The sequence below is a fragment of the Phyllobates terribilis genome, unplaced genomic scaffold (genome assembly GCF_046119375.1).
Source record: "Phyllobates terribilis strain yellow unplaced genomic scaffold, ASM4611937v1 Scaffold_117__1_contigs__length_5270597, whole genome shotgun sequence".
Lineage (NCBI taxonomy): Eukaryota > Metazoa > Chordata > Amphibia > Anura > Dendrobatidae > Phyllobates > Phyllobates terribilis.
In genome coordinates, this window is record NW_027362877.1 from 4,791,230 (window position 1) to 4,806,950 (window position 15,721).

At 43.6% G+C, this 15,721-nt stretch overlaps 1 pseudogene; it reads left to right on the forward strand.

Annotated features, from left to right (window-relative positions):
* Positions 1–15,721, forward strand: part of LOC141201518 (uncharacterized) — a 147,333-nt pseudogene that overhangs the window by 43,794 nt on the left and 87,818 nt on the right.

Genomic DNA, 15,721 nt, shown 5'->3' on the forward strand with positions numbered 1-15,721 from the left:
AGTCTGCAAACTGTTCTACTAAAGTTTGTTCTCCAAAAGTAAAATATTGCTCCTTCCCTCCCGAGTCTCGCCATGTGGCTAAGCAGTACAGTACAGCCACATATGGGGTATTGCCCCGTTCAGCAGAAATTGTATAAAGTTATGTGGTCATTTTTACCCATTTTCCCTTGTGAAAATGTAAAATCTGGGGCTAAAATAATATTATAGTGGTAAAAATGTAATTTTTTTTTTCTTCACTGTTCAATTGTATAACATTTTGTGAATCACAATTACCTTGTATTCATTGGGAAAATGCGCGGTGGATGCTGGGTGTGAAGCGCGGGGAAACCCCACTCACAGCCCGGCGTCCACCGCGGGGATCGCATCACCGAGTCACGACTCACTTGACGTGACATCAGGGGAAGCAAGAGCCGGCTGCAGCCGGGGGTCGCGTGATGCCGGTGAGTGGCCAGCGATAGCGCCGCTCACAGCCAATAAAGACAAAGCTAGGTAATTAGAAAAAATCTTCTCTCAACGGGTTAATTACATTGGGGGCATTTTTAATAGTAGTGGACAACTTCTTTAATTACGTGGACACTTTTCTATACTAAGGGCAAGATATGAAGCTTGAGAGAGTGAAATGGCACTGGAGGTACATTAAGGGAACCTGTCATCAGTAATTACCACTTAAAGAACTATTTGCTGTCTAATCTCTGCCACCCCTGACTTGTGCCAATGTCACCAGTTTATAAGTGTCATTCACTTTACCCGTCATTGTGTTAATGTTATGGCATGTAGTTGTCCTCCTTATTACCGGTACTTTCACTGACGAGGGTCTTCATTGTGAGATCCAGAAAATACATTTAGAAATCTCTTTTGTGTTGAAGAAAAAACTCACATCTAATTTATCTTTCCTCCTTATAGGAAATCCTTGTGAGAATAACGGTTCATCACTAAATTGTAAAAAAGAAGATATCTGGGAGCACTCTAATGGAGAAAACCTCATCACCCTTCCTGCACCTCCTGGACTTCACAACACTTCACTTTCTTATAATCCTCCTAATCATGAGGAATCATCTCCTGAACAATCTCACATTGATACCACAATTCCAGGTGACACAGATACAAGATTTCAGTGTGACAAGAAATTTACAAAAAGTTCAGATTTTTTAACACACAGAAAACACACAGGTAAAAAGCCATACTCCTGTTCAGAATGTGGGAAATGCTTTACATATAAATCACAATTTGTTATACATGAGAGAATTCACACAGGAGAAAAGCCATTTTCATGTTCTGAATGTTGGAAGTCCTTTAAACTTAAAGGGGATCTTATTACACATCAGAGAATTCATACAGGAGAGAAGCCATATTCATGTTCGGAATGTTGGAAATGTTGTAGAAGTAAATCAGACCTTGTTAGACATCAAAGAATTCACACAGGGGAAAAACCTTTTTCATGTTTGCAATGTGGAAGGTGCTTTACACATAAATCACAGCTTGTTACACATCAGAGAATTCACACAGGAGAAAAGCCGTATTCATGTTCAGAATGTGGGAAGTTGTTCACGAATAACTGGAGTCTTATTAACCATCAGAGAATTCATACAGGAGAGAAGCCATATTCATGTTCAGAATGTGGGAAGTCCTTTACAGAGAAAAGGAGTCTTATTCCACATCAGCGAATTCACACAGGAGAGAAGCCATATTCGTGTTCAGAATGTGGGAAATGCTTTACAAATAAAGGTGATCTTATTACACATCAGAGAATTCACACAGGAGAAAAAACATTTTTGTGTTCACTATGTGGGAAGACCTTCACAGCTAAAGGGCATCTTAGTAGACATCAGAGCATTCATACTGGAAAGTCGCCATATTCATGTTCAGAATGTGGGAAGTGTTTTAGTTATAAATCAGATCTTGTTAAACATCACAGAATTCACACCGGAGAAAAGCCGTATTCATGTCCAGAATGTGGGAAATGCTTTACAGAGAAATCAACACTTGTGACACACGAGAAAATCCACACAGGAGAGCAGCCGTATTCATGTTCAGAATGTGGGAAATCTTTTATATGTAAATCAAATCTTTCTACTCATAAGAGAATTCATACAGGAGAAAAGCCATTTTCTTGTTCAGAATGTGGGAAATGTTTTAAAAGTAAATCAGAGCTGGTTTTACATCAAAGAAATCACACCGGGGAGAAACCGTTTTCATGTTTACAATGTGGAAAATGCTTTACAGGTAAATCACAACTTCATAAACATCAGAGAACTCACACAGGAGAGAAGCCGTATTCATGTTCAGAATGCGGGAAATCTTTTATACATAAATATCAACTTGTAAAACATGAGAGAAGTCATACAGGAAAGAAACTGTAATTATGTTCACTGTGTTTTATAAAGTTTAATAAACATTGCTCAGCATAAATGAGTACACCCCCTTTGATGAGTAAGATTTTTGTTTAATAGCTCACTGAACAGAAGATCAGTTTCTAAAATTTTGCCAACACTGAATTTCATAGAACATTTTTTTTGTAATCAAAACATGAAAGTAAGTGTAATAATATAACTCTCATTAGAAAATCTTCAGTTTTACTCAAATTAGTTGATGCAAAAATGAGTACACCCCACATCAAAAGCTACTACATCTATTATTTTGTATGGCCTCCATAATTTTAAAGGACGGCACCAAGTTTTCTAGTCCTGGAATGAACAAGTTAGTGACAATACTATATCTATCTTTTTTCTCTCTTTCAATAACGAGCTCTTAGAGCCTGGATGCTGGATGGAGCGATGACAACTTGTCTCTTCAGAATTCCCCATAGGTGTTTGGTTGGGTTCAGATCAGGAGACACTTGGCCACTGAATCACTGTCACCCTGTTCTTCAGAAATGTAACAGTGGCCTACCAAGGGAACAGAGTGATGGCAGCATCTTTTCTTTCACTACAGAGCAGAACATCTGTGAATTCAAGATACCATCAATGAAATGTAGCTCCTCATGCAGCCGCACATAAGGACACGGCCACCACCAGGTCTCACTGTAGACACCATGCATTCTCATTGTATTCCTCACCTCTTCAATGTTATACAGTTTTGAAGCCATCAGTTCCAAAAAAAACCTTTATCTTGGTCTCATTACTCCAGAGTATAAAGTCCCAGGAGTCTTCATATGTTTCCGCATGTGTCCTGGCAGATTGTAGGGCGGCTTTTTTGTGTATGGGATTTAGGAGAGGCTTTCTATGTAGACAACACCCATGTCTGCCATTCCTCTATAGAAAACATTGTCTGCTTTCAGCTCATCTCTCAGTGCTTGGATGAAAAATCACAATTGGGAAGGAATGGACGGGACAAAGAAAGTTACTGATAATCCAGCACTTGTTTTGCAGTGTGAATAAAACCAAAAACTTTTATTGAACAAATCAAATTAAAATCATAGAAACATTAAAAAACAGATAGGAGCAAAACATCTCTGCGTTTCTACCTGGTATTTGTGTTCAGTTCTTCTTCATGACATAATAAATCACCAGTAACTGGCTTCTCATACACATCATAGGGTCTAATGCACAGCGGAGACCCCCAGCCCCAAATGGACGTGTGCAAGTATGTCTACATTACCCCTATGGATGATCATATGTCCACAACAAAAAGCATCCGTGCAATAGAAGAATGAAGTGTCTGCATCTATAATGTGTATATTATGTATAATTACTATAAAAGAGGGAAAAAACACAATTCAGTAAATGGATACAAGGTCTGAAGGAAGCTTCATATCACTGGGGAATCTGGAGTCCAATTCCAGAATCCACAAGGCTTCTCTGGGGTGTACTTTTTATACCAATCTCCCCCCTTAGCTGGTCTGGTGACATATTCAATACCCACAACTGTAAAGTGATTAATCCCTATTGTGTTGTATGAGATGTTGTGATGCTGCAGATGTATTACGTGTTGTGGGGCCAAGAACGTCCCTAACGTGTCCCCCAATGCGGTGACGTAAGGGTCTGACCGTGCCCCCCACATATTGCAGCAGACAAGCTTCACATTGTATGGTGTCAATGACGTGTGGAGCTTCAACTAATGAGATGTCGGATATTATAGGGTTTATTATGGTTAGTAGATGCAGACATTTTTGCTTTGTGCACAGACTTGCACAAACCACATTTATTTCTCCCACATTCAATGAAACCTTTGGTGTTTGTCCTCCACGTGTCAGTTGTCTTTCTTGTTGCTGGATCCTTGTCAGTGTATAACATAGGTAAATGTTTTCTGGTAATATTCACTATATTATAGGAATCTTCTCTGCAGCCAGTATTGAATGTATCTCTAGACTGATGGATGTTTCCTTCTTTGTGCTTTTTCGGTAATGTATGAAATATTGGACATTTTGGGTGATTTTCCTTTAATCGTTCTATTTGTTTGGCATTAAGTACAGCCGATACCAAACCCTCCTCCAAAAGACAATGTAAGGGGGTATTGTATGAATTAGTAGGATCTCCATCTACAGTGCGGCATATATTAGTATCGTCATCCATGTTCATAACCTCCGGCTCATACAACCCACTATCCAGAGCTGTAATCGAGCCCCCTTTATCTGCAGCTCTAATGACTTTATTAGGGCTGTGCTCAGGGCCGTATCTGGCATTCATGCTGCCCTAGGCACTTTAAGTGATCACGCCCCCTACTGGTAATTCATACTAAAAGTGCTCATACCCTGTAGGCCCCCTTCACACGTAAGGGAGACACACACGTACACCATTATAATCTATGGGCTGCGCACATGGTCACACGGACCAGACATGTACGTTTTTGCCGGCAGCCCGGATGTCAGTACGTCCTGCACACAGATGACATAAAGTGTGACATCCGCACACACGTCTGTGTGACACGTGCCGGAAGAGAGTGCAGAATAGAAATGACAGATATTTAGGTGTTAGATGTGCAAAGATCGAGATAGATGATAGATATCCGTGAGATATATAATTAGTGCCCTGTGTGTGGAGTTTACTGTACTTGTGTTTAGCTAATAAATTAAAAAGCGATGTGGAGTCCTACCTATTTTTGATAACCAGTAAAGGTAAAGCAGACAGCTGTGAGCGGATATTATCAGGGTGGGAAGGTCCTCGGTTATTGGGCCCTTCCCAGCCTAAAAATACCAGCCCTCAGCTGCCTCAGAAATGGCGCACCAATTCAGGTGCTTTGCACGGCTCTTCACGATTGCCCTGGTGCGGTGGCAATCGGGGTAATGGTGGTTAGGGTTGATGACCGCTGTGATTTGTCATAAAACACAGCTGTCTTCAAGCCCTCAGGTTAGTAATGGAGGGGGAAAGGAAAGAGATCCCGGCACTCACCTGTAGTCAATCAATCATTTATTTCACATCAGCAAATCTGCAAAACGCTTCAGCTCCTCCAGAGCTTTTGTCAATTGTGGCCAATCTGTTGGAATAATGCATATTAATCTGTATGTGTATTGCAACAACTACTATGCTGTTTCATATGTTGTGCATATTGTGAGGTTGTTAACAAAGTTGTGTTTAAAAAAAAAAAAAAAAACTCACACAGACAGGATGCCCCCTCCTTCTCTTCCTGTATTGTTGTTATATGTTTTGATCTCCTCATGCTGCTCTAACACCAGACTCCATGCTGTGCCTATGCTGGATATGAATAAACCTACATTCTGTGTTCTAAACTCTGGATGTCACACGGATTAATCCTCTGCTAACAGGTTATGGGCCCAGATGTCCCAGAGTCCCCAGAGTCACAGATCCCCAGAACACAGAGGAAAGAAAAAAAAGAAAGACAGCAAGCTGAGAAGAAGCAAAGATGGCCACCAGCAGCAGCAGCTCCATGAAATTTACAGTGCCAAGTCTCACTAACCAGAATTATCAATCCTGGAAATTCAAAGTGAAAATGCTGCTGATAAGAGAAGGTACATGGAAATACACACAGGAGCCTAAACCTGACCCAGTGCCACAGCAGTGGACAGACATGGATCAGAAAGCACAAAGTACCATATCACTCAGTATAGATGATGACCAGATTGTGCATGTGTGTAAATGTAATACTGCAAAGGAAATGTGGGAGCAGTTGCAAAAGGTACATGAGAGGATAAATTTAAGCAATAAGCTCTATCTCACGAGAAAGCTGTACCAGTCTAAGCTACAGAAAGGCCAGGATATGCAGGATTACATAAGAAGTGTTCTGGAAGTTGTAGAACGCCTGAGAGGCATTGGGGAAGATCTAAAGGACTTTCATGTGGCCGCATTACTGCTTAGTGGCCTTCCAGAGAGCTATGATACGCTTGTAACCGCACTAGATGCGCGTCCAGATGATGAGCTTACACTGGATTATGTCAGGGGGAAGCTCATAGAGGAATATAAGCGAAAGGCAGAAGGTGTAGACAGTAGGACATGCAACACAGAATCTGCTTTACAGACACAAAACCTAACTGATAACAGGAAGCACATAAAAGAAACACGTGAATGTTTTGTTTGCAAGAAATCAGGACATTTGAAAGCTGACTGCAGAGTCTGGAAAGCTAGAATGAATCAGCTGAAAAAGCAAAGCAGTCATCAAAGGGTTAAAAGTGCTGTATCTGGAGAAAATGATTCTGTGAATGCTGAAACTGCATTTACTGTCAGTGCAAATACATCAAAGCATGCATGGTGTATAGACTCTGGAGCAACTAGTCACATGACTAATAACAGAGACTTCTTTTCTAAGCTTGACCAAAGTAAGTCAGAGAAAGTGATTATGGCTAATGGTCAGTACATGACTTCAGAAGGCATAGGAGATGGTTATATTGATTGTCAAATCTCACCAAAACAAAGCAGGAAGATCCCAGTAAAGGATGTGCTGTATGTGCCTAGTCTTGAAAGTAATCTACTATCTGTGAAGAAACTCACAAAACAAGGAAATGAAGTTACATTTAAGCATGATAGCTGCATCATCTCAAAGGAAGGTCACACACTAGCAGAGGGAAACATCACAGATGAACTTTATCAGCTGAAATGCAAAGAGTGTGTGTATACAGCGCAACAAGAAGAGCATAAAAACTGTATTCATGTGTGGCATAGGTGACGCGCCCCTGGGCCTGCTGTGTCGCGTAGCGTCTCGCACACGGGGGCTTACCCGGAACCGTATCAGATGAGGGTTGTAGTCTCCGAGCGGCGAGACCCGGTCCGTGCCCAGGGAGTCAAGCTCAGTGTATGGCAGTCTTGATAGATGTTATTTGAGGGTCGACTACGCCACCCGTTGATTTGCAGCTATGGAGCTGCCGCTGCAGGGCAGACCGCTGAGGCCGGTGTAGAATTGTGCAGCGCGATAGTATAACCCCCAACGGGAGGGGTATGGCCTCAGGGCAGCCGACGTGGAAGATAGGGGTAGCAGGAACCACTCAGAGACGGTGCGGTGTAATTCAGGGTCTTTACTGGTAACAACGATAGACCCTCCCGGAGTACTTGTTAGCGATCGGGGCCTGGTCAGTCCTTGAGCAGATGGGATCTCCCCTGGCCAGGCGGAGTTGTAGGCCTTCACAACTAACTGTACTCTTCTGGCTACCTTGCTAGAGGCGGGTATAAGTAGCCCACGTCCCTGAGTGTACCGTGTGGTGCTCACCCGTATGGCCGGTGACTCGGGGCCTTCTAATGGCTTCCGCTCCACGATGGCGGTGCTGGTCCCACACTTGTGACCGTGCCTTTGGGTTTCTGGGACAGAGGACCTGCAATCCCCTGCCGGTCGGTTTCTGCTGCTGGGTAGAGATTAGTCCCCACAGCCTCGGACTCCGGGTCCGGTGATACTCCTCAGTCAGGGCGAGCTCTGCAGCTGCCAGCCCCTGACTCTTTGTAACACTGCTCCACAGAGCTCCTGTTGTTGCTTCCTATGCTGCTTCTCTGTCTCTACTTCTGCTCTTCTTCTACTCACTAACCCTGCCTCAGCCCCGGGTTTATATAGGGGAAGTCCTTCCCCTCCCAAGACTGGGCAGGAGGTGTGGCATGCACAGGATCCCTGACCAAAGGACCTCCCACCTGCTCTCAGACATAACATTACATTACTGTGGAAACCAGACCCCTGGGGTGCCACATAGGCGTCTGGCACACAGAGACCCAGAAGCAATAAGAAAGTTAGTCCAAAAGCAACTAGCTGAGGATATTACAATTGATCTATGTAACCAGACAATGAAGTGTACTAGCTGCATCAAAGGGAAAATGTCTTGGAAAGCTTTTCCTAAGAGAATTAGTACAACAACAGCACAGCCACTAGATTTAATACACACAGATGTCTGTGGTCCAATGAGCACTCTGACCCCAGGGAAGAAGAGATATTTTCTCACATTTATTGATGATCATTCAAGATATACAGTTGTCCACCTGCTTCACAGCAAGAAGGAAGTTCCAGAGAAACTTGAAATATACCTAGCTGAAGTATATAATAAATTTTTAAGAATGCCAAAGATTCTACGTGCAGATAATGGGACTGAATATACAAGTAATGAGACACAGAGCATTTTAAAGAAAAATGGAATCCTATTTCAGACCACTGTACCGTACAACCCAGAGCAAAATGGTGTCGCGGAAAGAAGGAACCGAACACTATGTGAAAGTGGAAGAAGCATGTTATTTGATGCAAATCTGCCCACAGCATATTGGGGTGAAGCAATCATGACAGCTTGCTATCTTCAGAACAGACTACCAGGTAAAGCTACAGAGAAAACTCCATTTGAGCAATGGAATAGCAGAAAGCCAAAACTACATCACATAAGAATATTCGGAAGTAAAGCATTTGTACATGTTCCCAAAGAAAAGCGAACTAAGTGGGAATCTCACGCTAAGGAAGGTATCCTGGTAGGCTACAGCGAAACCCAGAAAGGTTATAGGATTCTACACCCAGAAACAAACAAGGTCACAATAAATAGAAATGTAGTGATTGATGAGAACTTTGTATCACCCAAGTTTTGTGACATCACGCCAGTAGTCCAGCTGAAGTCACAATTACAAGACAGCAACAAGGAGGATGTAGAGGTCTGGCTGGATTCTTCAACTAATGAAGGAACAACAGAACAATCAGGTGAATCTGAAATCAGGAGATCGTCAAGATCAAACAAAGGTATACCAGCTAAACGTCTATCCTACATTGTCAAGACACTACTTGAATCAGAGCCGCAGTCATGGGATGAAATGCAAGCACTACCTGTCCATGAAAGAACAAAGTGGATCGATGCCACTAATGAGGAAATCAAATCGCTTCATCAACTCCAAACTTGGAAACTCACCAAGCTACCACAGGGCAAAAAGGCAATCAAGTGCAAGTGGGTCTTCAAAACCAAATATGACTCTGAAGGTAAAGTCCACAGATTCAAAGCAAGGTTGGTCGCAAAAGGATATTCTCAAAAGTATGGCGAAGATTACGATGCTACATTTGCTCCAGTCGCTAAACAGACCACGTTCAGAGCTTTGTTAGCTGTAGCTGCTGTACAAAAGATGTATGTCAGGCATTTGGATATAAAAACTGCCTTTTTAAATGGTGACATTGAGGAGGACTTATACAAGACTCAACCTGAAGGTTATGTAAAAGGAGGTGAAGAGAATCTTGTTTGCAAACTACAAAAATCTCTTTATGGTCTTAAGCAATCAGCAAGAGCATGGAACACCAAGATGAATAAAGTCTTGTTGGAAGAAGGATTTAAAAGAGGTCAAGCAGATCCATGCTTATACACAAAATATACAGATGGAAAGTGGATGTATATTCTCTTATATGTGGACGACGTGATTGTTGTTCATCAAGACGACGCAGAAATTGGAAAAATGACTGAAATTCTGAATCAGCACTTTGAAACAAAAGACCTTGGAAGTGTGACATATTATCTAGGAATCCAAATCCAGAGAGAGGAAGAACGGAAGTTTTCTTCTAAACCAAAGTGCAAAAATTAATTTGATTCTGAATCAGTTTAAAATGTCAGAGGCCAAAGGTATATCAACCCCAATGGAACCATCCTACCTGAAGCTGGAAGGAGAAGACCTGTTGCCTAACAATGAGAAATATCGTCAGGCAGTGGGGGCACTTCTATACATATCAACTATGACTCGACCGGATATCACAACAACAGTTGGAATCCTTTGCAGATATGTGGAAAAACCGCGCCAAAGAGACTGGAATGCTGTTAAGAGACTTCTCCGATATTTGAAAGAAACGCAAGATGTAAATTTAAAACTATCTGCAGCAGGAGATCTAGAACTTACCGGCTATGTAGATGCGGATTGGGCAGGCGATTCGCGTGATCGTAAATCCACAAGTGGATACTTGTTTAAAGTTGGAGAAAGTTCAATCTCCTGGTCTAGTAGGAAACAAGTGTCTGTTGCCTTGTCATCTACAGAAGCGGAGTATGTGTCCGCAGCCTATGCAAGCCAGGAGGTTGTTTGGCTAAGACAATTGATGGACGATCTTGGCAAACCGACAACTCAGCCGACGGTGATTTATGAGGACAACCAAGGATGCATTAAACTTGCATGCAGTGAAAAGATCAGTGCTAGAACCAAGCACATTGACATCAGACATCATCATCTACGTGATTTGATAGATCGTGGCATAATTCAGTTTGTCTATTGTGAAACTGATAAGATGGTAGCTGACATTATGACAAAGCCATTGCCACGAGCTAGGTTCCAAGAATTGAGAACCACAATGGGACTAAGAGGATAAGTAGTTGTTGAGTGGGGGTGTTGGAATAATATATATTAATCTGTATGTGTATTGCAACAACTACTGTGCTGTTTCATATGTTGTGCATATTGTGAGGTTGTTAACAAAGTTGTGTTTAAAAAAAAAAAAAAAAACCTCACACAGACAGGATGCCCCCTCCTTCTCTTCCTGTATTGTTGTTATATGTTTTGATCTCCTCATGCTGCTGTAACACCAGACTCCATGCTGTGCCTATGCTGGATATGAATAAACCTACATTCTGTGTTCTAAACTCTGGATGTCACGCGGATTAATCCTCTGCTAACACAATCACATAGAAATACAACATTTATATAGAAAAAAAACAAGGAAATGACATCACAATGAAATAAAAAATGAAGAAAACTACAAACATTCATATAATCATATTAGTCTCATTATATAAAATATACACTGCTCAAAAAAATAAAGGGAACACTTACACAACAGAATATAACTCCAAGTAAATCAAACTTCTGTGAAATCAAACTGTCCACTTAGGAAGCAACACTGATTGACAATCAATTTCACATGCTGTTGTGCAAATAAAATAGACAATAGATGGAAATTATTGGCAATTATCAAGATACACTCAATAAAGGAGTGGTTCTGCAGGTGGGGACCACAGACCACATCTCAGTACCAATGCTTTCTGGCTGATGTTTTGGTCACTTTTGAATGTTGGTTGGGCTTTTACACTCATGGTAGCATGAGACTGACTCTACAACCCACAGAAGTTGCTCAGGTAGTGCAGCTCATCCAGGATGGCACATCAATGCGAGCTGTGGCAAGAAGGTTTGCTGTGTCTGTCAGCGTAGTGTCCAGAGGCTGGAGGCGCTACTAGGAGACAGGTCAGTACACCAGGAGATGTGGGGGGCCATAGGAGGGCAACAACCCAGCAGCAGGACCGCTACCTCCGCCTTTGTGCAAGGAGGAACAGTAGGAGTACTGCCAGAGCCCTGCAAAATGACCTCCAGCAGGCCACAAATATGCATGTGTTTGCACAAACGGTTATAAACCAACTCCATGAGGGTGATATGAGGGCCTAATGTCCACAGATGGGGGTTGTGCTCACAGCCCAACACCGTGCAGGGCGCTTGGCATTTGCCACAGAACACCAGGATTGGCAAAGTCGCCACTGGCGCCCTGTGCTCTTCACAGATGAAAGCAGGTTCACACTGAGCACATGTGACAGACGTGACAGAGTCTGGAGACGCCGTGGAGAGCGATCTGCTGCCTGCAACATCCTTCAGCAATGGTGTGGGGTGGCATTTCTTTGGAGGGCCGCACAGCCCTCCATGTGCTCGTCAGAGGTATCCTGACTGCCATTAGGTACCAAGATGAGATCCTCAGACCCCTTGTGAGACCATATGCAGGTGCGGTTTGCCCTGGGTTCCTCCTAATGCAGGACAATGCCAGACCTCATGTGGCTGGAGTGTGTCAGCAGTTCCTGCAAGATGAAGGCATTGAAGCTATGGACTGGCCCGCCCGTTCCCCAGAGCTGAATCCGATTGAGCACATCTGGGACATCATGTCTCGCTCCATCCACCAACGTCACGTTGCACCACAGACGGTCCAGGAGTTGGCGGATGCTTTAGTCCAGGTCTGGGAGGAGATCCCACAGGAGACCATCCGCAACCGAATCAGGAGCATGCCCAGGCATTGTAGGGAGGTCATACAGGCACGTGGAGGCCACACACTATACTCAGCCTCATCAGGAGCATGCCCAGGCATTGTAGGGAGGTCATACAGGCACGTGGAGGCCACACACAATACTCAGCCTCATCAGGAGCATGCCCAGGCATTGTAGGGAGGTCATACAGGCACGTGGAGGCCACACACAATACTCAGCCTCATCAGGAGCATGCCCAGGCGTTGTAGGGAGGTCATACAGGCACGTGGAGGCCACACACAATACTCAGCCTCATCAGGAGCATGCCCAGGCGTTGTAGGGAGGTCATACAGGCATTGGAGGCCACGCACAATACTGAGACTCATTTTGACTTGTTTTCAGGACATTACATCAAAGTTGGATCAGCCTGTAGTGTGTTTTTCCACTTTGTACAGAACAAAGTATTCAATGAGAATATTTCATTTGGGTTATTTCTGTGTTCCCTTTATTTTCTGAGCAGTGTATATACACAAAAATGAAAAACGTCCATAACAAAGTATATTAACTATCAAATTAAATATTTTATTTTACACCAATACACATTGCCACAAATATATATATAGGCGTATATAGGAAATGCAAAAAAAACATAATAATAAGTTTTATTTATATAGCGCCAACATATTCCGCAGCACTTTACAATTAAGCGGGGACATGTACAGACAATAAATTCAATACAAGGTAAGACAGTTTAAACAGTTACATTAGGAGCGAGGGTCCGGCCGCTCGCACGCTTACAATCTACAAGGGAATGGGGGGACACAGTAGGTGCAAAGTGCTTGTTATTTCAGGTCTGACAATTATAATAAATAGGGACTTTCATATAAAGCTGCATGATCCGGTCATCAGCCCGTATGTATAAGTGTAATAATCAAGTATCGAGTGCAGTTATCGTGTGCATGGAGGGTGTGGAGACAGATGAAGAGTAGGGAACAGATTCTGAATAATATTTAGAAGGAGGGAACAGGGGAAAGTTGGTTTACTGAGTAGTTGAGGTGGTCGGTTTGTTTAAAGAGATGGGTTTTTAAAGCGCGCTTGAAGACATGTGGGCTAGGCATCAGTCAGATCGTCTGGGGTAGAGCATTCCAGAGAACTGGCGCAGCACGAGAGAAGTCTTGGAGACGGAGGTGCAAGGTTCGGATTATGGGGGATGTTAGTCTTAGGTCATTTGTAGAACGGAGGGCAAATGTAGGGTGATTTACAGAGATGAGAGAGGAGATATAAGGCGGTGCAGAACTGTGGAGAGCTTTGTGGGTGAGAGTGATGAGTTTATATTGGACCCTGTAGCGAATGGGCAACCAGTGTAATGACTGGCACGAGATGGAGGCATCAGTGAAGCGGCTGGACAGAAATACGACATTGGCTGCCGCATTCAGGACGCATTGGAGAGGAGAAAGTTTGGTAAGAGGGAGACCGATCAGAAGAGAGTTGCAGTAGTCCAGACGAGAGTGAAGAAGAGTGACAGTCAGAGTTTTAGCAGTTTCAAAGGTGAGAAAAGGTCGGATTCTGGAGATGTTTTTAAGATGCAGGTGACAAGAGCGGGTGAGTGATTGGATATAGGCAGTAAAGGAAAGGTTAGTGTCGAATATGACCCCAAGGCAGCGGCCGTGCTGCTGGGAGTTATGGTTGAACCATCCAAGGTAATTTCAATGTCAGGCAGAGTTGGGTTAGTAGATGGAAGAAACATAAGAAGTTCAGTTTTGGAGAGATTCAGTTTAAGATAGAGGGAGGACATGATGTTAGAGACAGCGGACAGACAGTCCTTGGTGTTTTGTATTAGGGTAGGGGTGATGACATGGGAAGAGGTGTATAATTGGGTGTCGTCAGCATAGAGATGATACTGGAAACCAAATCTGCTGATTGTCCAATAGGGGCAGTGTATAGAGAGAAGAGGAGGGGGCCTAGGACTGAGCCCTGCGAGACCCCGATAGTAAGGGAACGAGGAGAGGAAGAGGAGCCGGCAAAAGATACAGTGAAGGAGCGGTCAGAGAGGTAGGAGGAGAACCAGGAGAGAACAGTGTCCTTGACAGGAGCATAGTGAGGAGGAGCTGGTGATCCACAGTGTCATATGCAGCAGAGAGATCCAGGAGAATCAGCAGGGAGCAGTGACCTTTGGATTTAGCTGTTAGTAGATCATTAGAGACTTTAGTGAGGGCAGTTTCAGTGGAGTGTAAGGAGCAGAAACCAGATTGTAGAGGGTCGAAGAGAGAGTTATCTGAGATATAGCGGATTAGACGGGAGTGGACCAAGCGTTCCAGGAGTTTAGAGATGTAAAGAAGGTTAGAGACAGGTCTGTAGTTAGCAGTGCAGTTCTGGTCCAGGGATGGCTTTTTAAGTAAAGGGGTTATGATGGCATGTTTAAATGAGGAGGGAAAGATACCTGAAGAAAGAGAGAGGTTAAATATTTTAGTCAGGTGAGTGGTGACCACCGGTGAGAGAGACTGCAGGAGATGTGAAGGTTGTAGGTCAAGAAGAAATGAGAAGCTGGGTGATGTCTTCTTCTGTAACAGGCTCAAAGATGGCTAGTGAGCTTGAAGTGCGGCAGGGAAGGGGATCCAGGCACTGAGGAGATTGGGCTGAGATGTCCTGATGGATGTGGTTAATTTTTTCTAGGAAATAAGTGGCCAGATCCTACCCGCTGAGGTTGGTGGTGGGGGCCTGTGCATTAGGTTTCAGGAGGGAGTTTAAGGTTTCAAAAAGTAATTTTGGATTGTTGGACAGTGAAGTGATGAGGGTGGTGAAGTAGGATTGTTTGGCCAGATGAAGGGCAGAGTTATAGGTTTTGAGCATGAATTTATAGTGGATGAAGTCCTCTGCTAAAAGAGATTTTCTCCACTGACGCTCAGCACACCTTGAGCAATGCTGAAGAAAACGTGTTTGCATTGTGTGCCAGGGCTGCCGTTGTCTGTGTCGGGTCTTTCTGCGTGTAGAAGGTGCTGCTTCATCTAGGGAGCTCTTCACTGTATTATTGTAGTGTGACAATGCCAAGTCTGGACAGGAGAGGGAGGAGATGAGGGCTAAAGATGTGTGGAGATTGTCCATAAGCTGCTGGGTATTAATGGTACGTGTATTCCTATAAGTGAGGTAAGTGGGGGTGTCCCGGGTGAGGAGACGGTTCTTGACAGAGAAGGAAACAAGGTTGTGGTCCGACAGCGGGAGAGGGGAGTTAGTAAACTCATGCAGCGAGCAGAGACGGGAGAAAACCAGGTCCAGAGTATTCCCGTCTTCATGCGTGGGAGAGTTAGTAACCTGTGAGAGGCCGAATGAGGAGGTTAGAGAAAGTAGATGAGAGGCTGATTGACAGAGGGGATCATTGATGGGGATGTTAAAGTCTCCCATGATGAGGGTGGGGATGTC